The sequence below is a fragment of the Semicossyphus pulcher genome, unplaced genomic scaffold (genome assembly GCF_022749685.1).
Source record: "Semicossyphus pulcher isolate SPU_LCO1_2020_fin unplaced genomic scaffold, fSemPul1.0.p SCAF_10, whole genome shotgun sequence".
NCBI lineage: Eukaryota > Metazoa > Chordata > Actinopteri > Labriformes > Labridae > Semicossyphus > Semicossyphus pulcher.
Window position 1 is genome coordinate 12,003,082 of NW_027211604.1, and position 24,853 is coordinate 12,027,934.

At 46.6% G+C, this 24,853-nt stretch overlaps 1 protein-coding gene and 62 non-coding genes across 63 annotated transcripts in view; 62 read left to right on the forward strand and 1 right to left on the reverse strand.

Moving 5' to 3' along the window:
• The window catches only part of cfap54 (cilia and flagella associated protein 54), a 123,708-nt gene that overhangs the window by 27,719 nt on the left and 71,136 nt on the right, over positions 1-24,853 (reverse strand). The window lies entirely within an intron of this gene.
• trnah-gug (transfer RNA histidin (anticodon GUG)) lies at positions 344-415 on the forward strand. The gene has a single exon. It is a non-coding gene; the product is annotated as a tRNA-His (tRNA).
• trnar-acg (transfer RNA arginine (anticodon ACG)) lies at positions 645-717 on the forward strand. The gene has a single exon. It is a non-coding gene; the product is annotated as a tRNA-Arg (tRNA).
• On the forward strand, positions 1,379-1,451 carry trnar-acg (transfer RNA arginine (anticodon ACG)). Its single transcript has one exon. It is a non-coding gene; the product is annotated as a tRNA-Arg (tRNA).
• trnah-gug (transfer RNA histidin (anticodon GUG)) lies at positions 1,812-1,883 on the forward strand. Its single transcript has one exon. It is a non-coding gene; the product is annotated as a tRNA-His (tRNA).
• trnah-gug (transfer RNA histidin (anticodon GUG)) lies at positions 2,546-2,617 on the forward strand. Its single transcript has one exon. It is a non-coding gene; the product is annotated as a tRNA-His (tRNA).
• Positions 2,847-2,919, forward strand: trnac-aca (transfer RNA cysteine (anticodon ACA)). Its single transcript has one exon. It is a non-coding gene; the product is annotated as a tRNA-Cys (tRNA).
• trnah-gug (transfer RNA histidin (anticodon GUG)) lies at positions 3,280-3,351 on the forward strand. The gene has a single exon. It is a non-coding gene; the product is annotated as a tRNA-His (tRNA).
• Positions 3,581-3,653, forward strand: trnac-aca (transfer RNA cysteine (anticodon ACA)). Its single transcript has one exon. It is a non-coding gene; the product is annotated as a tRNA-Cys (tRNA).
• trnah-gug (transfer RNA histidin (anticodon GUG)) lies at positions 4,014-4,085 on the forward strand. The gene has a single exon. It is a non-coding gene; the product is annotated as a tRNA-His (tRNA).
• On the forward strand, positions 4,315-4,387 carry trnar-acg (transfer RNA arginine (anticodon ACG)). The gene has a single exon. It is a non-coding gene; the product is annotated as a tRNA-Arg (tRNA).
• Positions 4,748-4,819, forward strand: trnah-gug (transfer RNA histidin (anticodon GUG)). Its single transcript has one exon. It is a non-coding gene; the product is annotated as a tRNA-His (tRNA).
• On the forward strand, positions 5,049-5,121 carry trnar-acg (transfer RNA arginine (anticodon ACG)). The gene has a single exon. It is a non-coding gene; the product is annotated as a tRNA-Arg (tRNA).
• trnah-gug (transfer RNA histidin (anticodon GUG)) lies at positions 5,482-5,553 on the forward strand. Its single transcript has one exon. It is a non-coding gene; the product is annotated as a tRNA-His (tRNA).
• trnar-acg (transfer RNA arginine (anticodon ACG)) lies at positions 5,783-5,855 on the forward strand. The gene has a single exon. It is a non-coding gene; the product is annotated as a tRNA-Arg (tRNA).
• trnar-acg (transfer RNA arginine (anticodon ACG)) lies at positions 6,517-6,589 on the forward strand. The gene has a single exon. It is a non-coding gene; the product is annotated as a tRNA-Arg (tRNA).
• Positions 6,950-7,021, forward strand: trnah-gug (transfer RNA histidin (anticodon GUG)). Its single transcript has one exon. It is a non-coding gene; the product is annotated as a tRNA-His (tRNA).
• Positions 7,684-7,755, forward strand: trnah-gug (transfer RNA histidin (anticodon GUG)). The gene has a single exon. It is a non-coding gene; the product is annotated as a tRNA-His (tRNA).
• trnar-acg (transfer RNA arginine (anticodon ACG)) lies at positions 7,985-8,057 on the forward strand. The gene has a single exon. It is a non-coding gene; the product is annotated as a tRNA-Arg (tRNA).
• On the forward strand, positions 8,418-8,489 carry trnah-gug (transfer RNA histidin (anticodon GUG)). Its single transcript has one exon. It is a non-coding gene; the product is annotated as a tRNA-His (tRNA).
• Positions 8,719-8,791, forward strand: trnac-aca (transfer RNA cysteine (anticodon ACA)). Its single transcript has one exon. It is a non-coding gene; the product is annotated as a tRNA-Cys (tRNA).
• trnah-gug (transfer RNA histidin (anticodon GUG)) lies at positions 9,152-9,223 on the forward strand. Its single transcript has one exon. It is a non-coding gene; the product is annotated as a tRNA-His (tRNA).
• trnar-acg (transfer RNA arginine (anticodon ACG)) lies at positions 9,453-9,525 on the forward strand. Its single transcript has one exon. It is a non-coding gene; the product is annotated as a tRNA-Arg (tRNA).
• On the forward strand, positions 9,883-9,954 carry trnah-gug (transfer RNA histidin (anticodon GUG)). Its single transcript has one exon. It is a non-coding gene; the product is annotated as a tRNA-His (tRNA).
• On the forward strand, positions 10,184-10,256 carry trnar-acg (transfer RNA arginine (anticodon ACG)). The gene has a single exon. It is a non-coding gene; the product is annotated as a tRNA-Arg (tRNA).
• On the forward strand, positions 10,617-10,688 carry trnah-gug (transfer RNA histidin (anticodon GUG)). The gene has a single exon. It is a non-coding gene; the product is annotated as a tRNA-His (tRNA).
• trnac-aca (transfer RNA cysteine (anticodon ACA)) lies at positions 10,918-10,990 on the forward strand. The gene has a single exon. It is a non-coding gene; the product is annotated as a tRNA-Cys (tRNA).
• Positions 11,351-11,422, forward strand: trnah-gug (transfer RNA histidin (anticodon GUG)). Its single transcript has one exon. It is a non-coding gene; the product is annotated as a tRNA-His (tRNA).
• On the forward strand, positions 11,652-11,724 carry trnar-acg (transfer RNA arginine (anticodon ACG)). Its single transcript has one exon. It is a non-coding gene; the product is annotated as a tRNA-Arg (tRNA).
• On the forward strand, positions 12,085-12,156 carry trnah-gug (transfer RNA histidin (anticodon GUG)). Its single transcript has one exon. It is a non-coding gene; the product is annotated as a tRNA-His (tRNA).
• Positions 12,386-12,458, forward strand: trnac-aca (transfer RNA cysteine (anticodon ACA)). The gene has a single exon. It is a non-coding gene; the product is annotated as a tRNA-Cys (tRNA).
• trnah-gug (transfer RNA histidin (anticodon GUG)) lies at positions 12,819-12,890 on the forward strand. The gene has a single exon. It is a non-coding gene; the product is annotated as a tRNA-His (tRNA).
• Positions 13,120-13,192, forward strand: trnac-aca (transfer RNA cysteine (anticodon ACA)). The gene has a single exon. It is a non-coding gene; the product is annotated as a tRNA-Cys (tRNA).
• Positions 13,553-13,624, forward strand: trnah-gug (transfer RNA histidin (anticodon GUG)). The gene has a single exon. It is a non-coding gene; the product is annotated as a tRNA-His (tRNA).
• trnar-acg (transfer RNA arginine (anticodon ACG)) lies at positions 13,854-13,926 on the forward strand. Its single transcript has one exon. It is a non-coding gene; the product is annotated as a tRNA-Arg (tRNA).
• On the forward strand, positions 14,284-14,355 carry trnah-gug (transfer RNA histidin (anticodon GUG)). The gene has a single exon. It is a non-coding gene; the product is annotated as a tRNA-His (tRNA).
• trnar-acg (transfer RNA arginine (anticodon ACG)) lies at positions 14,585-14,657 on the forward strand. Its single transcript has one exon. It is a non-coding gene; the product is annotated as a tRNA-Arg (tRNA).
• Positions 15,018-15,089, forward strand: trnah-gug (transfer RNA histidin (anticodon GUG)). The gene has a single exon. It is a non-coding gene; the product is annotated as a tRNA-His (tRNA).
• Positions 15,319-15,391, forward strand: trnac-aca (transfer RNA cysteine (anticodon ACA)). Its single transcript has one exon. It is a non-coding gene; the product is annotated as a tRNA-Cys (tRNA).
• trnah-gug (transfer RNA histidin (anticodon GUG)) lies at positions 15,752-15,823 on the forward strand. The gene has a single exon. It is a non-coding gene; the product is annotated as a tRNA-His (tRNA).
• trnar-acg (transfer RNA arginine (anticodon ACG)) lies at positions 16,053-16,125 on the forward strand. The gene has a single exon. It is a non-coding gene; the product is annotated as a tRNA-Arg (tRNA).
• Positions 16,486-16,557, forward strand: trnah-gug (transfer RNA histidin (anticodon GUG)). Its single transcript has one exon. It is a non-coding gene; the product is annotated as a tRNA-His (tRNA).
• On the forward strand, positions 16,787-16,859 carry trnac-aca (transfer RNA cysteine (anticodon ACA)). Its single transcript has one exon. It is a non-coding gene; the product is annotated as a tRNA-Cys (tRNA).
• Positions 17,220-17,291, forward strand: trnah-gug (transfer RNA histidin (anticodon GUG)). The gene has a single exon. It is a non-coding gene; the product is annotated as a tRNA-His (tRNA).
• On the forward strand, positions 17,521-17,593 carry trnar-acg (transfer RNA arginine (anticodon ACG)). Its single transcript has one exon. It is a non-coding gene; the product is annotated as a tRNA-Arg (tRNA).
• trnah-gug (transfer RNA histidin (anticodon GUG)) lies at positions 17,954-18,025 on the forward strand. The gene has a single exon. It is a non-coding gene; the product is annotated as a tRNA-His (tRNA).
• On the forward strand, positions 18,255-18,327 carry trnar-acg (transfer RNA arginine (anticodon ACG)). The gene has a single exon. It is a non-coding gene; the product is annotated as a tRNA-Arg (tRNA).
• On the forward strand, positions 18,688-18,759 carry trnah-gug (transfer RNA histidin (anticodon GUG)). Its single transcript has one exon. It is a non-coding gene; the product is annotated as a tRNA-His (tRNA).
• trnar-acg (transfer RNA arginine (anticodon ACG)) lies at positions 18,989-19,061 on the forward strand. Its single transcript has one exon. It is a non-coding gene; the product is annotated as a tRNA-Arg (tRNA).
• trnah-gug (transfer RNA histidin (anticodon GUG)) lies at positions 19,422-19,493 on the forward strand. The gene has a single exon. It is a non-coding gene; the product is annotated as a tRNA-His (tRNA).
• On the forward strand, positions 19,723-19,795 carry trnar-acg (transfer RNA arginine (anticodon ACG)). Its single transcript has one exon. It is a non-coding gene; the product is annotated as a tRNA-Arg (tRNA).
• trnah-gug (transfer RNA histidin (anticodon GUG)) lies at positions 20,156-20,227 on the forward strand. Its single transcript has one exon. It is a non-coding gene; the product is annotated as a tRNA-His (tRNA).
• trnar-acg (transfer RNA arginine (anticodon ACG)) lies at positions 20,464-20,536 on the forward strand. The gene has a single exon. It is a non-coding gene; the product is annotated as a tRNA-Arg (tRNA).
• trnah-gug (transfer RNA histidin (anticodon GUG)) lies at positions 20,897-20,968 on the forward strand. Its single transcript has one exon. It is a non-coding gene; the product is annotated as a tRNA-His (tRNA).
• Positions 21,198-21,270, forward strand: trnac-aca (transfer RNA cysteine (anticodon ACA)). The gene has a single exon. It is a non-coding gene; the product is annotated as a tRNA-Cys (tRNA).
• trnah-gug (transfer RNA histidin (anticodon GUG)) lies at positions 21,631-21,702 on the forward strand. Its single transcript has one exon. It is a non-coding gene; the product is annotated as a tRNA-His (tRNA).
• trnac-aca (transfer RNA cysteine (anticodon ACA)) lies at positions 21,932-22,004 on the forward strand. Its single transcript has one exon. It is a non-coding gene; the product is annotated as a tRNA-Cys (tRNA).
• Positions 22,365-22,436, forward strand: trnah-gug (transfer RNA histidin (anticodon GUG)). The gene has a single exon. It is a non-coding gene; the product is annotated as a tRNA-His (tRNA).
• trnar-acg (transfer RNA arginine (anticodon ACG)) lies at positions 22,666-22,738 on the forward strand. Its single transcript has one exon. It is a non-coding gene; the product is annotated as a tRNA-Arg (tRNA).
• trnah-gug (transfer RNA histidin (anticodon GUG)) lies at positions 23,099-23,170 on the forward strand. The gene has a single exon. It is a non-coding gene; the product is annotated as a tRNA-His (tRNA).
• trnar-acg (transfer RNA arginine (anticodon ACG)) lies at positions 23,400-23,472 on the forward strand. The gene has a single exon. It is a non-coding gene; the product is annotated as a tRNA-Arg (tRNA).
• trnah-gug (transfer RNA histidin (anticodon GUG)) lies at positions 23,833-23,904 on the forward strand. Its single transcript has one exon. It is a non-coding gene; the product is annotated as a tRNA-His (tRNA).
• Positions 24,134-24,206, forward strand: trnar-acg (transfer RNA arginine (anticodon ACG)). The gene has a single exon. It is a non-coding gene; the product is annotated as a tRNA-Arg (tRNA).

The following is a 24,853-nucleotide window of genomic DNA, read 5'->3' on the forward strand; positions in this document are numbered from 1 at the left end:
AAAATCACTTGTTCCTCGTTCCCAGTATTCCTCCTCTGCAACTGAAAGCAGCTCACTGATTGTTCAACTGCCTTTCAACATGTCCTAAAAGGCCTCTGAACCCTTCAGTTTCACTAAGACACAGCTGTCATGAAGCCTCCCTTGTATTACTTGCTAGTCATCACTCTCTGAAAACAACATTTCTCCTGAAAGCACACACATGGCATTTCTGGATAAACCATAAACCTGACCCACTTTTGTCACTCATCATGTAGGAAACCAATTCAGATAGAAAAGGTGAACGTTTGATATTCAGTGCTCCAAATGTTCTATGACAAGAAGAAAGTGCTCAGTCTAGCCCATGGCCGTGATCGTATAGTGGTTAGTACTCTGCGTTGTGGTCGCAGCAACCCCGGTTCGAATCCGGGTCACGGCAGGAGTGGTGAGCGGTGCTTCCTTTATGTGATTGCTCTTAGGTACACCAGGCTCTCCTTTGTTTATCATAGTTTTAAAATGGACAACTCAAGCTGATTTTTCCTACTTGTGGCCCTCTGTTTTTTCCACTGGCCCAGTCATTTGACCGGCCTTTTCCAAACCGGCCGACAGGGCACAAGACCATTGCCTTCATGTACCGCTGTGAAAACAAAGGTGACCTCCTGAGTGGGGGGCTAGTGGCGCAATGGATAACGCGTCTGACTACGGATCAGAAGATTCTAGGTTCGACTCCTGGCTAGCTCGTTGCAAATTTTAGCTTGAAAATCACTTGTTCCTCGTTCCCAGTATTCCTCCTCTGCAACTGAAAGCAGCTCACTGATTGTTCAACTGCCTTTCAACATGTCCTAAAAGGCCTCTGAACCCTTCAGTTTCACTAAGACACAGCTGTCATGAAGCCTCCCTTGTATTACTTGCTAGTCATCACTCTCTGAAAACAACATTTCTCCTGAAAGCACACACATGGCATTTCTGGATAAACCATAAACCTGACCCACTTTTGTCACTCATCATGTAGGAAACCAATTCAGATAGAAAAGGTGAACGTTTGATATTCAGTGCTCCAAATGTTCTATGACAAGAAGAAAGTGCTCAGTCTAGCCCGTGGCCGTGATCGTATAGTGGTTAGTACTCTGCGTTGTGGTCGCAGCAACCCCGGTTCGAATCCGGGTCACAGCAGGAGTGGTGAGCGGTGCTTCCTTTATGTGATTGCTCTTAGGTACACCAGGCTCTCCTTTGTTTATCATAGTTTTAAAATGGACAACTCAAGCTGATTTTTCCTACTTGTGGCCCTCTGTTTTTTCCACTGGCCCAGTCATTTGACCGGCCTTTTCCAAACCGGCCGACAGGGCACAAGACCATTGCCTTCATGTAGCGCTGTGAAAACAAAGGTGACCTCCTGAGTGGGGGGCTAGTGGCGCAATGGATAACGCGTCTGACTACGGATCAGAAGATTCTAGGTTCGACTCCTGGCTAGCTCGTTGCAAATTTTAGCTTGAAAATCACTTGTTCCTCGTTCCCAGTATTCCTCCTCTGCAACTGAAAGCAGCTCACTGATTGTTCAACTGCCTTTCAACATGTCCTAAAAGGCCTCTGAACCCTTCAGTTTCACTAAGACACAGCTGTCATGAAGCCTCCCTTGTATTACTTGCTAGTCATCACTCTCTGAAAACAACATTTCTCCTGAAAGCACACACATGGCATTTCTGGATAAACCATAAACCTGACCCACTTTTGTCACTCATCATGTAGGAAACCAATTCAGATAGAAAAGGTGAACGTTTGATATTCAGTGCTCCAAATGTTCTATGACAAGAAGAAAGTGCTCAGTCTAGCCCGTGGCCGTGATCGTATAGTGGTTAGTACTCTGCGTTGTGGTCGCAGCAACCCCGGTTCGAATCCGGGTCACGGCAGGAGTGGTGAGCGGTGCTTCCTTTATGTGATTGCTCTTAGGTACACCAGGCTCTCCTTTGTTTATCATAGTTTTAAAATGGACAACTCAAGCTGATTTTTCCTACTTGTGGCCCTCTGTTTTTTCCACTGGCCCAGTCATTTGACCGGCCTTTTCCAAACCGGCCGACAGGGCACAAGACCATTGCCTTCATGTACCGCTGTGAAAACAAAGGTGACCTCCTGAGTGGGGGGCTAGTGGCGCAACGGATAACGCGTCTGACTACGGATCAGAAGATTCTAGGCTCGACTCCTGGCTAGCTCGTTGCAAATTTTAGCTTGAAAATCACTTGTTCCTCGTTCCCAGTATTCCTCCTCTGCAACTGAAAGCAGCTCACTGATTGTTCAACTGCCTTTCAACATGTCCTAAAAGGCCTCTGAACCCTTCAGTTTCACTAAGACACAGCTGTCATGAAGCCTCCCTTGTATTACTTGCTAGTCATCACTCTCTGAAAACAACATTTCTCCTGAAAGCACACACATGGCATTTCTGGATAAACCATAAACCTGACCCACTTTTGTCACTCATCATGTAGGAAACCAATTCAGATAGAAAAGGTGAACGTTTGATATTCAGTGCTCCAAATGTTCTATGACAAGAAGAAAGTGCTCAGTCTAGCCCGTGGCCGTGATCGTATAGTGGTTAGTACTCTGCGTTGTGGTCGCAGCAACCCCGGTTCGAATCCGGGTCACGGCAGGAGTGGTGAGCGGTGCTTCCTTTATGTGATTGCTCTTAGGTACACCAGGCTCTCCTTTGTTTATCATAGTTTTAAAATGGACAACTCAAGCTGATTTTTCCTACTTGTGGCCCTCTGTTTTTTCCACTGGCCCAGTCATTTGACCGGCCTTTTCCAAACCGGCCGACAGGGCACAAGACCATTGCCTTCATGTACCGCTGTGAAAACAAAGGTGACCTCCTGAATGGGGGGCTAGTGGCGCAATGGATAGCGTGTCTGACTACAGATCAGAAGATTCTAGGTTCGACTCCTGGCTAGCTCGTTGCAAATTTTAGCTTGAAAATCACTTGTTCCTCGTTCCCAGTATTCCTCCTCTGCAACTGAAAGCAGCTCACTGATTGTTCAACTGCCTTTCAACATGTCCTAAAAGGCCTCTGAACCCTTCAGTTTCACTAAGACACAGCTGTCATGAAGCCTCCCTTGTATTACTTGCTAGTCATCACTCTCTGAAAACAACATTTCTCCTGAAAGCACACACATGGCATTTCTGGATAAACCATAAACCTGACCCACTTTTGTCACTCATCATGTAGGAAACCAATTCAGATAGAAAAGGTGAACGTTTGATATTCAGTGCTCCAAATGTTCTATGACAAGAAGAAAGTGCTCAGTCTAGCCCGTGGCCGTGATCGTATAGTGGTTAGTACTCTGCGTTGTGGTCGCAGCAACCCCGGTTCGAATCCGGGTCACGGCAGGAGTGGTGAGCAGTGCTTCCTTTATGTGATTGCTCTTAGGTACACCAGGCTCTCCTTTGTTTATCATAGTTTTAAAATGGACAACTCAAGCTGATTTTTCCTACTTGTGGCCCTCTGTTTTTTCCACTGGCCCAGTCATTTGACCGGCCTTTTCCAAACCGGCCGACAGGGCACAAGACCATTGCCTTCATGTACCGCTGTGAAAACAAAGGTGACCTCCTGAGTGGGGGGCTAGTGGCGCAATGGATAACGCGTCTGACTACAGATCAGAAGATTCTAGGTTCGACTCCTGGCTAGCTCGTTGCAAATTTTAGCTTGAAAATCACTTGTTCCTCGTTCCCAGTATTCCTCCTCTGCAACTGAAAGCAGCTCACTGATTGTTCAACTGCCTTTCAACATGTCCTAAAAGGCCTCTGAACCCTTCAGTTTCACTAAGACACAGCTGTCATGAAGCCTCCCTTGTATTACTTGCTAGTCATCACTCTCTGAAAACAACATTTCTCCTGAAAGCACACACATGGCATTTCTGGATAAGCCATAAACCTGACCCACTTTTGTCACTCATCATGTAGGAAACCAATTCAGATAGAAAAGGTGAACGTTTGATATTCAGTGCTCCAAATGTTCTATGACAAGAAGAAAGTGCTCAGTCTAGCCCGTGGCCGTGATCGTATAGTGGTTAGTACTCTGCGTTGTGGTCGCAGCAACCCCGGTTCGAATCCGGGTCACGGCAGGAGTGGTGAGCGGTGCTTCCTTTATGTGATTGCTCTTAGGTACACCAGGCTCTCCTTTGTTTATCATAGTTTTAAAATGGACAACTCAAGCTGATTTTTCCTACTTGTGGCCCTCTGTTTTTTCCACTGGCCCAGTCATTTGACCGGCCTTTTCCAAACCGGCCGACAGGGCACAAGACCATTGCCTTCATGTACCGCTGTGAAAACAAAGGTGACCTCCTGAGTGGGGGGCTAGTGGCGCAATGGATAACGCGTCTGACTACGGATCAGAAGATTCTAGGTTCGACTCCTGGCTAGCTCGTTGCAAATTTTAGCTTGAAAATCACTTGTTCCTCGTTCCCAGTATTCCTCCTCTGCAACTGAAAGCAGCTCACTGATTGTTCAACTGCCTTTCAACATGTCCTAAAAGGCCTCTGAACCCTTCAGTTTCACTAAGACACAGCTGTCATGAAGCCTCCCTTGTATTACTTGCTAGTCATCACTCTCTGAAAACAACATTTCTCCTGAAAGCACACACATGGCATTTCTGGATAAACCATAAACCTGACCCACTTTTGTCACTCATCATGTAGGAAACCAATTCAGATAGAAAAGGTGAACGTTTGATATTCAGTGCTCCAAATGTTCTATGACAAGAAGAAAGTGCTCAGTCTAGCCCGTGGCCGTGATCGTATAGTGGTTAGTACTCTGCGTTGTGGTCGCAGCAACCCCGGTTCGAATCCGGGTCACGGCAGGAGTGGTGAGCGGTGCTTCCTTTATGTGATTGCTCTTAGGTACACCAGGCTCTCCTTTGTTTATCATAGTTTTAAAATGGACAACTCAAGCTGATTTTTCCTACTTGTGGCCCTCTGTTTTTTCCACTGGCCCAGTCATTTGACCGGCCTTTTCCAAACCGGCCGACAGGGCACAAGACCATTGCCTTCATGTACCGCTGTGAAAACAAAGGTGACCTCCTGAGTGTGGGGCTAGTGGCGCAATGGATAACGCGTCTGACTACGGATCAGAAGATTCTAGGTTCGACTCCTGGCTAGCTCGTTGCAAATTTTAGCTTGAAAATCACTTGTTCCTCGTTCCCAGTATTCCTCCTCTGCAACTGAAAGCAGCTCACTGATTGTTCAACTGCCTTTCAACATGTCCTAAAAGGCCTCTGAACCCTTCAGTTTCACTAAGACACAGCTGTCATGAAGCCTCCCTTGTATTACTTGCTAGTCATCACTCTCTGAAAACAACATTTCTCCTGAAAGCACACACATGGCATTTCTGGATAAACCATAAACCTGACCCACTTTTGTCACTCATCATGTAGGAAACCAATTCAGATAGAAAAGGTGAACGTTTGATATTCAGTGCTCCAAATGTTCTATGACAAGAAGAAAGTGCTCAGTCTAGCCCGTGGCCGTGATCGTATAGTGGTTAGTACTCTGCGTTGTGGTCGCAGCAACCCCGGTTCGAATCCGGGTCACGGCAGGAGTGGTGAGCGGTGCTTCCTTTATGTGATTGCTCTTAGGTACACCAGGCTCTCCTTTGTTTATCATAGTTTTAAAATGGACAACTCAAGCTGATTTTTCCTACTTGTGGCCCTCTGTTTTTTCCACTGGCCCAGTCATTTGACCGGCCTTTTCCAAACCGGCCGACAGGGCACAAGACCATTGCCTTCATGTAGCGCTGTGAAAACAAAGGTGACCTCCTGAGTGGGGGGCTAGTGGCGCAATGGATAACGCGTCTGACTACGGATCAGAAGATTCTAGGTTCGACTCCTGGCTAGCTCGTTGCAAATTTTAGCTTGAAAATCACTTGTTCCTCGTTCCCAGTATTCCTCCTCTGCAACTGAAAGCAGCTCACTGATTGTTCAACTGCCTTTCAACATGTCCTAAAAGGCCTCTGAACCCTTCAGTTTCACTAAGACACAGCTGTCATGAAGCCTCCCTTGTATTACTTGCTAGTCATCACTCTCTGAAAAAAACATTTCTCCTGAAAGCACACACATGGCATTTCTGGATAAGCCATAAACCTGACCCACTTTTGTCACTCATCATGTAGGAAACCAATTCAGATAGAAAAGGTGAACGTTTGATATTCAGTGCTCCAAATGTTCTATGACAAGAAGAAAGTGCTCAGTCTAGCCCGTGGCCGTGATCGTATAGTGGTTAGTACTCTGCGTTGTGGTCGCAGCAACCCCAGTTCGAATCCGGGTCACGGCAGGAGTGGTGAGCGGTGCTTCCTTTATGTGATTGCTCTTAGGTACACCAGGCTCTCCTTTGTTTATCATAGTTTTAAAATGGACAACTCAAGCTGATTTTTCCTACTTGTGGCCCTCTGTTTTTTCCACTGGCCCAGTCATTTGACCGGCCTTTTCCAAACCGGCCGACAGGGCACAAGACCATTGCCTTCATGTAGCGCTGTGAAAACAAAGGTGACCTCCTGAGTGGGGGGCTAGTGGCGCAATGGATAACGCGTCTGACTACGGATCAGAAGATTCTAGGTTCAACTCCTGGCTAGCTCGTTGCAAATTTTAGCTTGAAAATCACTTGTTCCTCGTTCCCAGTATTCCTCCTCTGCAACTGAAAGCAGCTCACTGATTGTTCAACTGCCTTTCAACATGTCCTAAAAGGCCTCTGAACCCTTCAGTTTCACTAAGACACAGCTGTCATGAAGCCTCCCTTGTATTACTTGCTAGTCATCACTCTCTGAAAACAACATTTCTCCTGAAAGCACACACATGGCATTTCTGGATAAACCATAAACCTGACCCACTTTTGTCACTCATCATGTAGGAAACCAATTCAGATAGAAAAGGTGAACGTTTGATATTCAGTGCTCCAAATGTTCTATGACAAGAAGAAAGTGCTCAGTCTAGCCCGTGGCCGTGATCGTATAGTGGTTAGTACTCTGCGTTGTGGTCGCAGCAACCCCGGTTCGAATCCGGGTCACGGCAGGAGTGGTGAGCGGTGCTTCCTTTATGTGATTGCTCTTAGGTACACCAGGCTCTCCTTTGTTTATCATAGTTTTAAAATGGACAACTCAAGCTGATTTTTCCTACTTGTGGCCCTCTGTTTTTTCCACTGGCCCAGTCATTTGACCGGCCTTTTCCAAACCGGCCGACAGGGCACAAGACCATTGCCTTCATGTACCGCTGTGAAAACAAAGGTGACCTCCTGAGTGGGGGGCTAGTGGCGCAATGCATAACGCGTCTGACTACGGATCAGAAGATTCTAGGTTCGACTCCTGGCTAGCTCGTTGCAAATTTTAGCTTGAAAATCACTTGTTCCTCGTTCCCAGTATTCCTCCTCTGCAACTGAAAGCAGCTCACTGATTGTTCAACTGCCTTTCAACATGTCCTAAAAGGCCTCTGAACCCTTCAGTTTCACTAAGACACAGCTGTCATGAAGCCTCCCTTGTATTACTTGCTAGTCATCACTCTCTGAAAACAACATTTCTCCTGAAAGCACACACATGGCATTTCTGGATAAACCATAAACCTGACCCACTTTTGTCACTCATCATGTAGGAAACCAATTCAGATAGAAAAGGTGAACGTTTGATATTCAGTGCTCCAAATGTTCTATGACAAGAAGAAAGTGCTCAGTCTAGCCCGTGGCCGTGATCGTATAGTGGTTAGTACTCTGCGTTGTGGTCGCAGCAACCCCGGTTCGAATCCGGGTCACGGCAGGAGTGGTGAGCGGTGCTTCCTTTATGTGATTGCTCTTAGGTACACCAGGCTCTCCTTTGTTTATCATAGTTTTAAAATGGACAACTCAAGCTGATTTTTCCTACTTGTGGCCCTCTGTTTTTTCCACTGGCCCAGTCATTTGACCGGCCTTTTCCAAACCGGCCGACAGGGCACAAGACCATTGCCTTCATTTACCGCTGTGAAAACAAAGGTGACCTCCTGAGTGGGGGGCTAGTGGCGCAATGGATAACGTGTCTGACTACGGATCAGAAGATTCTAGGTTCAACTCCTGGCTAGCTCGTTGCAAATTTCAGCTTGAAAATCACTTGTTCCTCATTCCCAGTATTCCTCCTCTGCAACTGAAAGCAGCTCACTGATTGTTCAACTGCCTTTCAACATGTCCTAAAAGGCCTCTGAACCCTTCAGTTTCACTAAGACACAGCTGTCATGAAGCCTCCCTTGTATTACTTGCTAGTCATCACTCTCTGAAAACAACATTTCTCCTGAAAGCACACACATGGCATTTCTGGATAAACCATAAACCTGACCCACTTTTGTCACTCATCATGTAGGAAACCAATTCAGATAGAAAAGGTGAACGTTTGATATTCAGTGCTCCAAATGTTCTATGACAAGAAGAAAGTGCTCAGTCTAGCCCGTGGCCGTGATCGTATAGTGGTTAGTACTCTGCGTTGTGGTCGCAGCAACCCCGGTTCGAATCCGGGTCACGGCAGGAGTGGTGAGCGGTGCTTCCTTTATGTGATTGCTCTTAGGTACACCAGGCTCTCCTTTGTTTATCATAGTTTTAAAATGGACAACTCAAGCTGATTTTTCCTACTTGTGGCCCTCTGTTTTTTCCACTGGCCCAGTCATTTGACCGGCCTTTTCCAAACCGGCCGACAGGGCACAAGACCATTGCCTTCATGTAGCGCTGTGAAAACAAAGGTGACCTCCTGAGTGGGGGGCTAGTGGCGCAATGGATAACGCGTCTGACTACAGATCAGAAGATTCTAGGTTCAACTCCTGGCTAGCTCGTTGCAAATTTTAGCTTGAAAATCACTTGTTCCTCGTTCCCAGTATTCCTCCTCTGCAACTGAAAGCAGCTCACTGATTGTTCAACTGCCTTTCAACATGTCCTAAAAGGCCTCTGAACCCTTCAGTTTCACTAAGACACAGCTGTCATGAAGCCTCCCTTGTATTACTTGCTAGTCATCACTCTCTGAAAACAACATTTCTCCTGAAAGCACACACATGGCATTTCTGGATAAACCATAAACCTGACCCACTTTTGTCACTCATCATGTAGGAAACCAATTCAGATAGAAAAGGTGAACGTTTGATATTCAGTGCTCCAAATGTTCTGTGACAAGAAGAAAGTGCTCAGTCTAGCCCGTGGCCGTGATCGTATAGTGGTTAGTACTCTGCGTTGTGGTCGCAGCAACCCCGGTTCGAATCCGGGTCACGGCAGGAGTGGTAAGCGGTGCTTCCTTTATGTGATTGCTCTTAGGTACACCAGGCTCTCCTTTGTTTATCATAGTTTTAAAATGGACAACTCAAGCTGATTTTTCCTACTTGTGGCCCTCTGTTTTTTCCACTGGCCCAGTCATTTGACCGGCCTTTTCCAAACCGGCCGACAGGGCACAAGACCATTGCCTTCATGTAGCGCTGTGAAAACAAAGGTGACCTCCTGAGTGGGGGGCTAGTGGCGCAATGGATAACACGTCTGACTACGGATCAGAAGATTCTAGGTTCGACTCCTGGCTAGCTCGTTGCAAATTTTAGCTTGAAAATCACTTGTTCCTCATTCCCAGTATTCCTCCTCTGCAACTGAAAGCAGCTCACTGATTGTTCAACTGCCTTTCAACATGTCCTAAAAGGCCTCTGAACCCTTCAGTTTCACTAAGACACAGCTGTCATGAAGCCTCCCTTGTATTACTTGCTAGTCATCACTGTCTGAAAACATTTCTCCTGAAAGCACACACATGGCATTTCTGGATAAACCATAAACCTGACCCACTTTTGTCACTCATCATGTAGGAAACCAATTCAGATAGAAAAGGTGAACGTTTGATATTCAGTGCTCCAAATGTTCTATGACAAGAAGAAAGTGCTCAGTCTAGCCCGTGGCCGTGATCGTATAGTGGTTAGTACTCTGCGTTGTGGTCGCAGCAACCCCGGTTCGAATCCGGGTCACGGCAGGAGTGGTGAGCAGTGCTTCCTTTATGTGATTGCTCTTAGGTACACCAGGCTCTCCTTTGTTTATCATAGTTTTAAAATGGACAACTCAAGCTGATTTTTCCTACTTGTGGCCCTCTGTTTTTTCCACTGGCCCAGTCATTTGACCGGCCTTTTCCAAACCGGCCGACAGGGCACAAGACCATTGCCTTCATGTACCGCTGTGAAAACAAAGGTGACCTCCTGAGTGGGGGGCTAGTGGCGCAATGGATAACGCGTCTGACTACGGATCAGAAGATTCTAGGTTCGACTCCTGGCTAGCTCGTTGCAAATTTTAGCTTGAAAATCACTTGTTCCTCGTTCCCAGTATTCCTCCTCTGCAACTGAAAGCAGCTCACTGATTGTTCAACTGCCTTTCAACATGTCCTAAAAGGCCTCTGAACCCTTCAGTTTCACTAAGACACAGCTGTCATGAAGCCTCCCTTGTATTACTTGCTAGTCATCACTCTCTGAAAACAACATTTCTCCTGAAAGCACACACATGGCATTTCTGGATAAACCATAAACCTGACCCACTTTTGTCACTCATCATGTAGGAAACCAATTCAGATAGAAAAGGTGAACGTTTGATATTCAGTGCTCCAAATGTTCTATGACAAGAAGAAAGTGCTCAGTCTAGCCCGTGGCCGTGATCGTATAGTGGTTAGTACTCTGCGTTGTGGTCGCAGCAACCCCGGTTCGAATCCGGGTCACGGCAGGAGTGGTGAGCGGTGCTTCCTTTATGTGATTGCTCTTAGGTACACCAGGCTCTCCTTTGTTTATCATAGTTTTAAAATGGACAACTCAAGCTGATTTTTCCTACTTGTGGCCCTCTGTTTTTTCCACTGGCCCAGTCATTTGACCGGCCTTTTCCAAACCGGCCGACAGGGCACAAGACCATTGCCTTCATGTAGCGCTGTGAAAACAAAGGTGACCTCCTGAGTGGGGGGCTAGTGGCGCAATGGATAACGCGTCTGACTACAGATCAGAAGATTCTAGGTTCAACTCCTGGCTAGCTCGTTGCAAATTTTAGCTTGAAAATCACTTGTTCCTCGTTCCCAGTATTCCTCCTCTGCAACTGAAAGCAGCTCACTGATTGTTCAACTGCCTTTCAACATGTCCTAAAAGGCCTCTGAACCCTTCAGTTTCACTAAGACACAGCTGTCATGAAGCCTCCCTTGTATTACTTGCTAGTCATCACTCTCTGAAAACAACATTTCTCCTGAAAGCACACACATGGCATTTCTGGATAAACCATAAACCTGACCCACTTTTGTCACTCATCATGTAGGAAACCAATTCAGATAGAAAAGGTGAACGTTTGATATTCAGTGCTCCAAATGTTCTATGACAAGAAGAAAGTGCTCAGTCTAGCCCGTGGCCGTGATCGTATAGTGGTTAGTACTCTGCGTTGTGGTCGCAGCAACCCCGGTTCGAATCCGGGTCACGGCAGGAGTGGTGAGCGGTGCTTCCTTTATGTGATTGCTCTTAGGTACACCAGGCTCTCCTTTGTTTATCATAGTTTTAAAATGGACAACTCAAGCTGATTTTTCCTACTTGTGGCCCTCTGTTTTTTCCACTGGCCCAGTCATTTGACCGGCCTTTTCCAAACCGGCCGACAGGGCACAAGACCATTGCCTTCATGTACCGCTGTGAAAACAAAGGTGACCTCCTGAATGGGGGGCTAGTGGCGCAATGGATAACGTGTCTGACTACGGATCAGAAGATTCTAGGTTCGACTCCTGGCTAGCTCGTTGCAAATTTTAGCTTGAAAATCACTTGTTCCTCGTTCCCAGTATTCCTCCTCTGCAACTGAAAGCAGCTCACTGATTGTTCAACTGCCTTTCAACATGTCCTAAAAGGCCTCTGAACCCTTCAGTTTCACTAAGACACAGCTGTCATGAAGCCTCCCTTGTATTACTTGCTAGTCATCACTCTCTGAAAACAACATTTCTCCTGAAAGCACACACATGGCATTTCTGGATAAACCATAAACCTGACCCACTTTTGTCACTCATCATGTAGGAAACCAATTCAGATAGAAAAGGTGAACGTTTGATATTCAGTGCTCCAAATGTTCTATGACAAGAAGAAAGTGCTCAGTCTAGCCCGTGGCCGTGATCGTATAGTGGTTAGTACTCTGCGTTGTGGTCGCAGCAACCCCGGTTCGAATCCGGGTCACGGCAGGAGTGGTGAGCAGTGCTTCCTTTATGTGATTGCTCTTAGGTACACCAGGCTCTCCTTTGTTTATCATAGTTTTAAAATGGACAACTCAAGCTGATTTTTCCTACTTGTGGCCCTCTGTTTTTTCCACTGGCCCAGTCATTTGACCGGCCTTTTCCAAACCGGCCGACAGGGCACAAGACCATTGCCTTCATGTACCGCTGTGAAAACAAAGGTGACCTCCTGAGTGGGGGGCTAGTGGCGCAATGGATAACGCGTCTGACTACAGATCAGAAGATTCTAGGTTCGACTCCTGGCTAGCTCGTTGCAAATTTTAGCTTGAAAATCACTTGTTCCTCGTTCCCAGTATTCCTCCTCTGCAACTGAAAGCAGCTCACTGATTGTTCAACTGCCTTTCAACATGTCCTAAAAGGCCTCTGAACCCTTCAGTTTCACTAAGACACAGCTGTCATGAAGCCTCCCTTGTATTACTTGCTAGTCATCACTCTCTGAAAACAACATTTCTCCTGAAAGCACACACATGGCATTTCTGGATAAACCATAAACCTGACCCACTTTTGTCACTCATCATGTAGGAAACCAATTCAGATAGAAAAGGTGAACGTTTGATATTCAGTGCTCCAAATGTTCTATGACAAGAAGAAAGTGCTCAGTCTAGCCCGTGGCCGTGATCGTATAGTGGTTAGTACTCTGCGTTGTGGTCGCAGCAACCCCGGTTCGAATCCGGGTCACGGCAGGAGTGGTGAGCGGTGCTTCCTTTATGTGATTGCTCTTAGGTACACCAGGCTCTCCTTTGTTTATCATAGTTTTAAAATGGACAACTCAAGCTGATTTTTCCTACTTGTGGCCCTCTGTTTTTTCCACTGGCCCAGTCATTTGACCGGCCTTTTCCAAACCGGCCGACAGGGCACAAGACCATTGCCTTCATGTACCGCTGTGAAAACAAAGGTGACCTCCTGAGTGGGGGGCTAGTGGCGCAATGGATAACGCGTCTGACTACAGATCAGAAGATTCTAGGTTCAACTCCTGGCTAGCTCGTTGCAAATTTTAGCTTGAAAATCACTTGTTCCTCGTTCCCAGTATTCCTCCTCTGCAACTGAAAGCAGCTCACTGATTGTTCAACTGCCTTTCAACATGTCCTAAAAGGCCTCTGAACCCTTCAGTTTCACTAAGACACAGCTGTCATGAAGCCTCCCTTGTATTACTTGCTAGTCATCACTCTCTGAAAACAACATTTCTCCTGAAAGCACACACATGGCATTTCTGGATAAACCATAAACCTGACCCACTTTTGTCACTCATCATGTAGGAAACCAATTCAGATAGAAAAGGTGAACGTTTGATATTCAGTGCTCCAAATGTTCTATGACAAGAAGAAAGTGCTCAGTCTAGCCCGTGGCCGTGATCGTATAGTGGTTAGTACTCTGCGTTGTGGTCGCAGCAACCCCGGTTCGAATCCGGGTCACGGCAGGAGTGGTAAGCGGTGCTTCCTTTATGTGATTGCTCTTAGGTACACCAGGCTCTCCTTTGTTTATCATAGTTTTAAAATGGACAACTCAAGCTGATTTTTCCTACTTGTGGCCCTCTGTTTTTTCCACTGGCCCAGTCATTTGACCGGCCTTTTCCAAACCGGCCGACAGGGCACAAGACCATTGCCTTCATGTAGCGCTGTGAAAACAAAGGTGACCTCCTGAGTGGGGGGCTAGTGGCGCAATGGATAACACGTCTGACTACGGATCAGAAGATTCTAGGTTCGACTCCTGGCTAGCTCGTTGCAAATTTTAGCTTGAAAATCACTTGTTCCTCATTCCCAGTATTCCTCCTCTGCAACTGAAAGCAGCTCACTGATTGTTCAACTGCCTTTCAACATGTCCTAAAAGGCCTCTGAACCCTTCAGTTTCACTAAGACACAGCTGTCATGAAGCCTCCCTTGTATTACTTGCTAGTCATCACTGTCTGAAAACATTTCTCCTGAAAGCACACACATGGCATTTCTGGATAAACCATAAACCTGACCCACTTTTGTCACTCATCATGTAGGAAACCAATTCAGATAGAAAAGGTGAACGTTTGATATTCAGTGCTCCAAATGTTCTATGACAAGAAGAAAGTGCTCAGTCTAGCCCGTGGCCGTGATCGTATAGTGGTTAGTACTCTGCGTTGTGGTCGCAGCAACCCCGGTTCGAATCCGGGTCACGGCAGGAGTGGTGAGCAGTGCTTCCTTTATGTGATTGCTCTTAGGTACACCAGGCTCTCCTTTGTTTATCATAGTTTTAAAATGGACAACTCAAGCTGATTTTTCCTACTTGTGGCCCTCTGTTTTTTCCACTGGCCCAGTCATTTGACCGGCCTTTTCCAAACCGGCCGACAGGGCACAAGACCATTGCCTTCATGTACCGCTGTGAAAACAAAGGTGACCTCCTGAGTGGGGGGCTAGTGGCGCAATGGATAACGCGTCTGACTACGGATCAGAAGATTCTAGGTTCGACTCCTGGCTAGCTCGTTGCAAATTTTAGCTTGAAAATCACTTGTTCCTCGTTCCCAGTATTCCTCCTCTGCAACTGAAAGCAGCTCACTGATTGTTCAACTGCCTTTCAACATGTCCTAAAAGGCCTCTGAACCCTTCAGTTTCACTAAGACACAGCTGTCATGAAGCCTCCCTTGTATTACTTGCTAGTCATCACTCTCTGAAAACAACATTTCTCCTGAAAGCACACACATGGCATTTCTGGATAAACCATAAACCTGACCCACTTTTGTCACTCATCATGTAGGAAACCAATTCAGATAGAAAAGGTGAACGTTTGATATTCAGTGCTCCAAATGTTCTATGACAAGAAGAAAGTGCTCAGTCTAGCCCGTGGCCGTGATCGTATAGTGGTTAGTACTCTGCGTTGTGGTCGCAGCAACCCCGGTTCGAATCCGGGTCACGGCAGGAGTGGTGAGCGGTGCTTCCTTTATGTGATTGCTCTTAGGTACACCAGGCTCTCCTTTGTTTATCATAGTTTTAAAATGGACAACTCAAGCTGATTTTTCCTACTTGTGGCCCTCTGTTTTTTCCACTGGCCCAGTCATTTGACCGGCCTTTTCCAAACCGGCCGACAGGGCACAAGACCATTGCCTTCATGTAGCGCTGTGAAAACAAAGGTGACCTCCTGAGTGGGGGGCTAGTGGCGCAATGGATAACGCGTCTGACTACAGATCAGAAGATTCTAGGTTCAACTCCTGGCTAGCTCGTTGCAAATTTTAGCTTGAAAATCACTTGTTCCTCGTTCCCAGTATTCCTCCTCTGCAACTGAAAGCAGCTCACTGATTGTTCAACTGCCTTTCAACATGTCCTAAAAGGCCTCTGAACCCTTCAGTTTCACTAAGACACAGCTGTCATGAAGCCTCCCTTGTATTACTTGCTAGTCATCACTCTCTGAAAACAACATTTCTCCTGAAAGCACACACATGGCATTTCTGGATAAACCATAAACCTGACCCACTTTTGTCACTCATCATGTAGGAAACCAATTCAGATAGAAAAGGTGAACGTTTGATATTCAGTGCTCCAAATGTTCTATGACAAGAAGAAAGTGCTCAGTCTAGCCCGTGGCCGTGATCGTATAGTGGTTAGTACTCTGCGTTGTGGTCGCAGCAACCCCGGTTCGAATCCGGGTCACGGCAGGAGTGGTGAGCGGTGCTTCCTTTATGTGATTGCTCTTAGGTACACCAGGCTCTCCTTTGTTTATCATAGTTTTAAAATGGACAACTCAAGCTGATTTTTCCTACTTGTGGCCCTCTGTTTTTTCCACTGGCCCAGTCATTTGACCGGCCTTTTCCAAACCGGCCGACAGGGCACAAGACCATTGCCTTCATGTACCGCTGTGAAAACAAAGGTGACCTCCTGAATGGGGGGCTAGTGGCGCAATGGATAACGTGTCTGACTACGGATCAGAAGATTCTAGGTTCGACTCCTGGCTAGCTCGTTGCAAATTTTAGCTTGAAAATCACTTGTTCCTCGTTCCCAGTATTCCTCCTCTGCAACTGAAAGCAGCTCACTGATTGTTCAACTGCCTTTCAACATGTCCTAAAAGGCCTCTGAACCCTTCAGTTTCACTAAGACACAGCTGTCATGAAGCCTCCCTTGTATTACTTGCTAGTCATCACTCTCTGAAAACAACATTTCTCCTGAAAGCACACACATGGCATTTCTGGATAAACCATAAACCTGACCCACTTTTGTCACTCATCATGTAGGAAACCAATTCAGATAGAAAAGGTGAACGTTTGATATTCAGTGCTCCAAATGTTCTATGACAAGAAGAAAGTGCTCAGTCTAGCCCGTGGCCGTGATCGTATAGTGGTTAGTACTCTGCGTTGTGGTCGCAGCAACCCCGGTTCGAATCCGGGTCACGGCAGGAGTGGTGAGCAGTGCTTCCTTTATGTGATTGCTCTTAGGTACACCAGGCTCTCCTTTGTTTATCATAGTTTTAAAATGGACAACTCAAGCTGATTTTTCCTACTTGTGGCCCTCTGTTTTTTCCACTGGCCCAGTCATTTGACCGGCCTTTTCCAAACCGGCCGACAGGGCACAAGACCATTGCCTTCATGTACCGCTGTGAAAACAAAGGTGACCTCCTGAGTGGGGGGCTAGTGGCGCAATGGATAACGCGTCTGACTACAGATCAGAAGATTCTAGGTTCGACTCCTGGCTAGCTCGTTGCAAATTTTAGCTTGAAAATCACTTGTTCCTCGTTCCCAGTATTCCTCCTCTGCAACTGAAAGCAGCTCACTGATTGTTCAACTGCCTTTCAACATGTCCTAAAAGGCCTCTGAACCCTTCAGTTTCACTAAGACACAGCTGTCATGAAGCCTCCCTTGTATTACTTGCTAGTCATCACTCTCTGAAAACAACATTTCTCCTGAAAGCACACACATGGCATTTCTGGATAAACCATAAACCTGACCCACTTTTGTCACTCATCATGTAGGAAACCAATTCAGATAGAAAAGGTGAACGTTTGATATTCAGTGCTCCAAATGTTCTATGACAAGAAGAAAGTGCTCAGTCTAGCCCGTGGCCGTGATCGTATAGTGGTTAGTACTCTGCGTTGTGGTCGCAGCAACCCCGGTTCGAATCCGGGTCACGGCAGGAGTGGTGAGCGGTGCTTCCTTTATGTGATTGCTCTTAGGTACACCAGGCTCTCCTTTGTTTATCATAGTTTTAAAATGGACAACTCAAGCTGATTTTTCCTACTTGTGGCCCTCTGTTTTTTCCACTGGCCCAGTCATTTGACCGGCCTTTTCCAAACCGGCCGACAGGGCACAAGACCATTGCCTTCATGTACCGCTGTGAAAACAAAGGTGACCTCCTGAGTGGGGGGCTAGTGGCGCAATGGATAACGCGTCTGACTACGGATCAGAAGATTCTAGGTTCGACTCCTGGCTAGCTCGTTGCAAATTTTAGCTTGAAAATCACTTGTTCCTCGTTCCCAGTATTCCTCCTCTGCAACTGAAAGCAGCTCACTGATTGTTCAACTGCCTTTCAACATGTCCTAAAAGGCCTCTGAACCCTTCAGTTTCACTAAGACACAGCTGTCATGAAGCCTCCCTTGTATTACTTGCTAGTCATCACTCTCTGAAAACAACATTTCTCCTGAAAGCACACACATGGCATTTCTGGATAAACCATAAACCTGACCCACTTTTGTCACTCATCATGTAGGAAACCAATTCAGATAGAAAAGGTGAACGTTTGATATTCAGTGCTCCAAATGTTCTATGACAAGAAGAAAGTGCTCAGTCTAGCCCGTGGCCGTGATCGTATAGTGGTTAGTACTCTGCGTTGTGGTCGCAGCAACCCCGGTTCGAATCCGGGTCACGGCAGGAGTGGTGAGCGGTGCTTCCTTTATGTGATTGCTCTTAGGTACACCAGGCTCTCCTTTGTTTATCATAGTTTTAAAATGGACAACTCAAGCTGATTTTTCCTACTTGTGGCCCTCTGTTTTTTCCACTGGCCCAGTCATTTGACCGGCCTTTTCCAAACCGGCCGACAGGGCACAAGACCATTGCCTTCATGTACCGCTGTGAAAACAAAGGTGACCTCCTGAGTGGGGGGCTAGTGGCGCAATGGATAACGCGTCTGACTACGGATCAGAAGATTCTAGGTTCAACTCCTGGCTAGCTCGTTGCAAATTTTAGCTTGAAAATCACTTGTTCCTCGTTCCCAGTATTCCTCCTCTGCAACTGAAAGCAGCTCACTGATTGTTCAACTGCCTTTCAACATGTCCTAAAAGGCCTCTGAACCCTTCAGTTTCACTAAGACACAGCTGTCATGAAGCCTCCCTTGTATTACTTGCTAGTCATCACTCTCTGAAAACAACATTTCTCCTGAAAGCACACACATGGCATTTCTGGATAAACCATAAACCTGACCCACTTTTGTCACTCATCATGTAGGAAACCAATTCAGATAGAAAAGGTGAACGTTTGATATTCAGTGCTCCAAATGTTCTATGACAAGAAGAAAGTGCTCAGTCTAGCCCATGGCCGTGATCGTATAGTGGTTAGTACTCTGCGTTGTGGTCGCAGCAACCCCGGTTCGAATCCGGGTCACGGCAGGAGTGGTGAGCGGTGCTTCCTTTATGTGATTGCTCTTAGGTACACCAGGCTCTCCTTTGTTTATCATAGTTTTAAAATGGACAACTCAAGCTGATTTTTCCTACTTGTGGCCCTCTGTTTTTTCCACTGGCCCAGTCATTTGACCGGCCTTTTCCAAACCGGCCGACAGGGCACAAGACCATTGCCTTCATGTACCGCTGTGAAAACAAAGGTGACCTCCTGAGTGGGGGGCTAGTGGCGCAATGGATAACGCGTCTGACTACGGATCAGAAGATTCTAGGTTCGACTCCTGGCTAGCTCGTTGCAAATTTTAGCTTGAAAATCACTTGTTCCTCATTCCCAGTATTCCTCCTCTGCAACTGAAAGCAGCTCACTGATTGTTCAACTGCCTTTCAACATGTCCTAAAAGGCCTCTGAACCCTTCAGTTTCACTAAGACACAGCTGTCATGAAGCCTCCCTTGTATTACTTGCTAGTCATCACTCTCTGAAAACAACATTTCTCCTGAAAGCACACACATGGCATTTCTGGATAAACCATAAACCTGACCCACTTTTGTCACTCATCATGTAGGAAACCAATTCAGATAGAAAAGGTGAACGTTTGATATTCAGTGCTCCAAATGTTCTATGACAAGAAGAAAGTGCTCAGTCTAGCCCGTGGCCGTGATCGTATAGTGGTTAGTACTCTGCGTTGTGGTCGCAGCAACCCCGGTTCGAATCCGGGTCACGGCAGGAGTGGTGAGCGGTGCTTCCTTTATGTGATTGCTCTTAGGTACACCAGGCTCTCCTTTGTTTATCATAGTTTTAAAATGGACAACTCAAGCTGATTTTTCCTACTTGTGGCCCTCTGTTTTTTCCACTGGCCCAGTCATTTGACCGGCCTTTTCCAAACCGGCCGACAGGGCACAAGACCATTGCCTTCATGTAGCGCTGTGAAAACAAAGGTGACCTCCTGAGTGGGGGGCTAGTGGCGCAATGGATAACGCGTCTGACTACGGATCAGAAGATTCTAGGTTCGACTCCTGGCTAGCTCGTTGCAAATTTTAGCTTGAAAATCACTTGTTCCTCATTCCCAGTATTCCTCCTCTGCAACTGAAAGCAGCTCACTGATTGTTCAACTGCCTTTCAACATGTCCTAAAAGGCCTCTGAACCCTTCAGTTTCACTAAGACACAGCTGTCATGAAGCCTCCCTTGTATTACTTGCTAGTCATCACTCTCTGAAAACAACATTTCTCCTGAAAGCACACACATGGCATTTCTGGATAAACCATAAACCTGACCCACTTTTGTCACTCATCATGTAGGAAACCAATTCAGATAGAAAAGGTGAACGTTTGATATTCAGTGCTCCAAATGTTCTATGACAAGAAGAAAGTGCTCAGTCTAGCCCGTGGCCGTGATCGTATAGTGGTTAGTACTCTGCGTTGTGGTCGCAGCAACCCCGGTTCGAATCCGGGTCACGGCAGGAGTGGTGAGCGGTGCGCGGTGCTTCCTTTATGTGATTGCTCTTAGGTACACCAGGCTCTCCTTTGTTTATCATAGTTTTAAAATGGACAACTCAAGCTGATTTTTCCTACTTGTGGCCCTCTGTTTTTTCCACTGGCCCAGTCATTTGACCGGCCTTTTCCAAACCGGCCGACAGGGCACAAGACCATTGCCTTCATGTAGCGCTGTGAAAACAAAGGTGACCTCCTGAGTGGGGGGCTAGTGGCGCAATGGATAACGCGTCTGACTACGGATCAGAAGATTCTAGGCTCGACTCCTGGCTAGCTCGTTGCAAATTTTAGCTTGAAAATCACTTGTTCCTCGTTCCCAGTATTCCTCCTCTGCAACTGAAAGCAGCTCACTGATTGTTCAACTGCCTTTCAACATGTCCTAAAAGGCCTCTGAACCCTTCAGTTTCACTAAGACACAGCTGTCATGAAGCCTCCCTTGTATTACTTGCTAGTCATCACTCTCTGAAAACAACATTTCTCCTGAAAGCACACACATGGCATTTCTGGATAAACCATAAACCTGACCCACTTTTGTCACTCATCATGTAGGAAACCAATTCAGATAGAAAAGGTGAACGTTTGATATTCAGTGCTCCAAATGTTCTATGACAAGAAGAAAGTGCTCAGTCTAGCCCGTGGCCGTGATCGTATAGTGGTTAGTACTCTGCGTTGTGGTCGCAGCAACCCCGGTTCGAATCCGGGTCACGGCAGGAGTGGTGAGCGGTGCTTCCTTTATGTGATTGCTCTTAGGTACACCAGGCTCTCCTTTGTTTATCATAGTTTTAAAATGGACAACTCAAGCTGATTTTTCCTACTTGTGGCCCTCTGTTTTTTCCACTGGCCCAGTCATTTGACCGGCCTTTTCCAAACCGGCCGACAGGGCACAAGACCATTGCCTTCATGTACCGCTGTGAAAACAAAGGTGACCTCCTGAATGGGGGGCTAGTGGCGCAATGGATAGCGTGTCTGACTACAGATCAGAAGATTCTAGGTTCGACTCCTGGCTAGCTCGTTGCAAATTTTAGCTTGAAAATCACTTGTTCCTCGTTCCCAGTATTCCTCCTCTGCAACTGAAAGCAGCTCACTGATTGTTCAACTGCCTTTCAACATGTCCTAAAAGGCCTCTGAACCCTTCAGTTTCACTAAGACACAGCTGTCATGAAGCCTCCCTTGTATTACTTGCTAGTCATCACTCTCTGAAAACAACATTTCTCCTGAAAGCACACACATGGCATTTCTGGATAAACCATAAACCTGACCCACTTTTGTCACTCATCATGTAGGAAACCAATTCAGATAGAAAAGGTGAACGTTTGATATTCAGTGCTCCAAATGTTCTATGACAAGAAGAAAGTGCTCAGTCTAGCCCGTGGCCGTGATCGTATAGTGGTTAGTACTCTGCGTTGTGGTCGCAGCAACCCCGGTTCGAATCCGGGTCACGGCAGGAGTGGTGAGCAGTGCTTCCTTTATGTGATTGCTCTTAGGTACACCAGGCTCTCCTTTGTTTATCATAGTTTTAAAATGGACAACTCAAGCTGATTTTTCCTACTTGTGGCCCTCTGTTTTTTCCACTGGCCCAGTCATTTGACCGGCCTTTTCCAAACCGGCCGACAGGGCACAAGACCATTGCCTTCATGTACCGCTGTGAAAACAAAGGTGACCTCCTGAGTGGGGGGCTAGTGGCGCAATGGATAACGCGTCTGACTACAGATCAGAAGATTCTAGGTTCGACTCCTGGCTAGCTCGTTGCAAATTTTAGCTTGAAAATCACTTGTTCCTCGTTCCCAGTATTCCTCCTCTGCAACTGAAAGCAGCTCACTGATTGTTCAACTGCCTTTCAACATGTCCTAAAAGGCCTCTGAACCCTTCAGTTTCACTAAGACACAGCTGTCATGAAGCCTCCCTTGTATTACTTGCTAGTCATCACTCTCTGAAAACAACATTTCTCCTGAAAGCACACACATGGCATTTCTGGATAAGCCATAAACCTGACCCACTTTTGTCACTCATCATGTAGGAAACCAATTCAGATAGAAAAGGTGAACGTTTGATATTCAGTGCTCCAAATGTTCTATGACAAGAAGAAAGTGCTCAGTCTAGCCCGTGGCCGTGATCGTATAGTGGTTAGTACTCTGCGTTGTGGTCGCAGCAACCCCGGTTCGAATCCGGGTCACGGCAGGAGTGGTGAGCGGTGCTTCCTTTATGTGATTGCTCTTAGGTACACCAGGCTCTCCTTTGTTTATCATAGTTTTAAAATGGACAACTCAAGCTGATTTTTCCTACTTGTGGCCCTCTGTTTTTTCCACTGGCCCAGTCATTTGACCGGCCTTTTCCAAACCGGCCGACAGGGCACAAGACCATTGCCTTCATGTACCGCTGTGAAAACAAAGGTGACCTCCTGAGTGGGGGGCTAGTGGCGCAATGGATAACGCGTCTGACTACGGATCAGAAGATTCTAGGTTCGACTCCTGGCTAGCTCGTTGCAAATTTTAGCTTGAAAATCACTTGTTCCTCGTTCCCAGTATTCCTCCTCTGCAACTGAAAGCAGCTCACTGATTGTTCAACTGCCTTTCAACATGTCCTAAAAGGCCTCTGAACCCTTCAGTTTCACTAAGACACAGCTGTCATGAAGCCTCCCTTGTATTACTTGCTAGTCATCACTCTCTGAAAACAACATTTCTCCTGAAAGCACACACATGGCATTTCTGGATAAACCATAAACCTGACCCACTTTTGTCACTCATCATGTAGGAAACCAATTCAGATAGAAAAGGTGAACGTTTGATATTCAGTGCTCCAAATGTTCTATGACAAGAAGAAAGTGCTCAGTCTAGCCCGTGGCCGTGATCGTATAGTGGTTAGTACTCTGCGTTGTGGTCGCAGCAACCCCGGTTCGAATCCGGGTCACGGCAGGAGTGGTGAGCGGTGCTTCCTTTATGTGATTGCTCTTAGGTACACCAGGCTCTCCTTTGTTTATCATAGTTTTAAAATGGACAACTCAAGCTGATTTTTCCTACTTGTGGCCCTCTGTTTTTTCCACTGGCCCAGTCATTTGACCGGCCTTTTCCAAACCGGCCGACAGGGCACAAGACCATTGCCTTCATGTACCGCTGTGAAAACAAAGGTGACCTCCTGAGTGTGGGGCTAGTGGCGCAATGGATAACGCGTCTGACTACGGATCAGAAGATTCTAGGTTCGACTCCTGGCTAGCTCGTTGCAAATTTTAGCTTGAAAATCACTTGTTCCTCGTTCCCAGTATTCCTCCTCTGCAACTGAAAGCAGCTCACTGATTGTTCAACTGCCTTTCAACATGTCCTAAAAGGCCTCTGAACCCTTCAGTTTCACTAAGACACAGCTGTCATGAAGCCTCCCTTGTATTACTTGCTAGTCATCACTCTCTGAAAACAACATTTCTCCTGAAAGCACACACATGGCATTTCTGGATAAACCATAAACCTGACCCACTTTTGTCACTCATCATGTAGGAAACCAATTCAGATAGAAAAGGTGAACGTTTGATATTCAGTGCTCCAAATGTTCTATGACAAGAAGAAAGTGCTCAGTCTAGCCCGTGGCCGTGATCGTATAGTGGTTAGTACTCTGCGTTGTGGTCGCAGCAACCCCGGTTCGAATCCGGGTCACGGCAGGAGTGGTGAGCGGTGCTTCCTTTATGTGATTGCTCTTAGGTACACCAGGCTCTCCTTTGTTTATCATAGTTTTAAAATGGACAACTCAAGCTGATTTTTCCTACTTGTGGCCCTCTGTTTTTTCCACTGGCCCAGTCATTTGACCGGCCTTTTCCAAACCGGCCGACAGGGCACAAGACCATTGCCTTCATGTAGCGCTGTGAAAACAAAGGTGACCTCCTGAGTGGGGGGCTAGTGGCGCAATGGATAACGCGTCTGACTACGGATCAGAAGATTCTAGGTTCGACTCCTGGCTAGCTCGTTGCAAATTTTAGCTTGAAAATCACTTGTTCCTCGTTCCCAGTATTCCTCCTCTGCAACTGAAAGCAGCTCACTGATTGTTCAACTGCCTTTCAACATGTCCTAAAAGGCCTCTGAACCCTTCAGTTTCACTAAGACACAGCTGTCATGAAGCCTCCCTTGTATTACTTGCTAGTCATCACTCTCTGAAAAAAACATTTCTCCTGAAAGCACACACATGGCATTTCTGGATAAGCCATAAACCTGACCCACTTTTGTCACTCATCATGTAGGAAACCAATTCAGATAGAAAAGGTGAACGTTTGATATTCAGTGCTCCAAATGTTCTATGACAAGAAGAAAGTGCTCAGTCTAGCCCGTGGCCGTGATCGTATAGTGGTTAGTACTCTGCGTTGTGGTCGCAGCAACCCCAGTTCGAATCCGGGTCACGGCAGGAGTGGTGAGCGGTGCTTCCTTTATGTGATTGCTCTTAGGTACACCAGGCTCTCCTTTGTTTATCATAGTTTTAAAATGGACAACTCAAGCTGATTTTTCCTACTTGTGGCCCTCTGTTTTTTCCACTGGCCCAGTCATTTGACCGGCCTTTTCCAAACCGGCCGACAGGGCACAAGACCATTGCCTTCATGTAGCGCTGTGAAAACAAAGGTG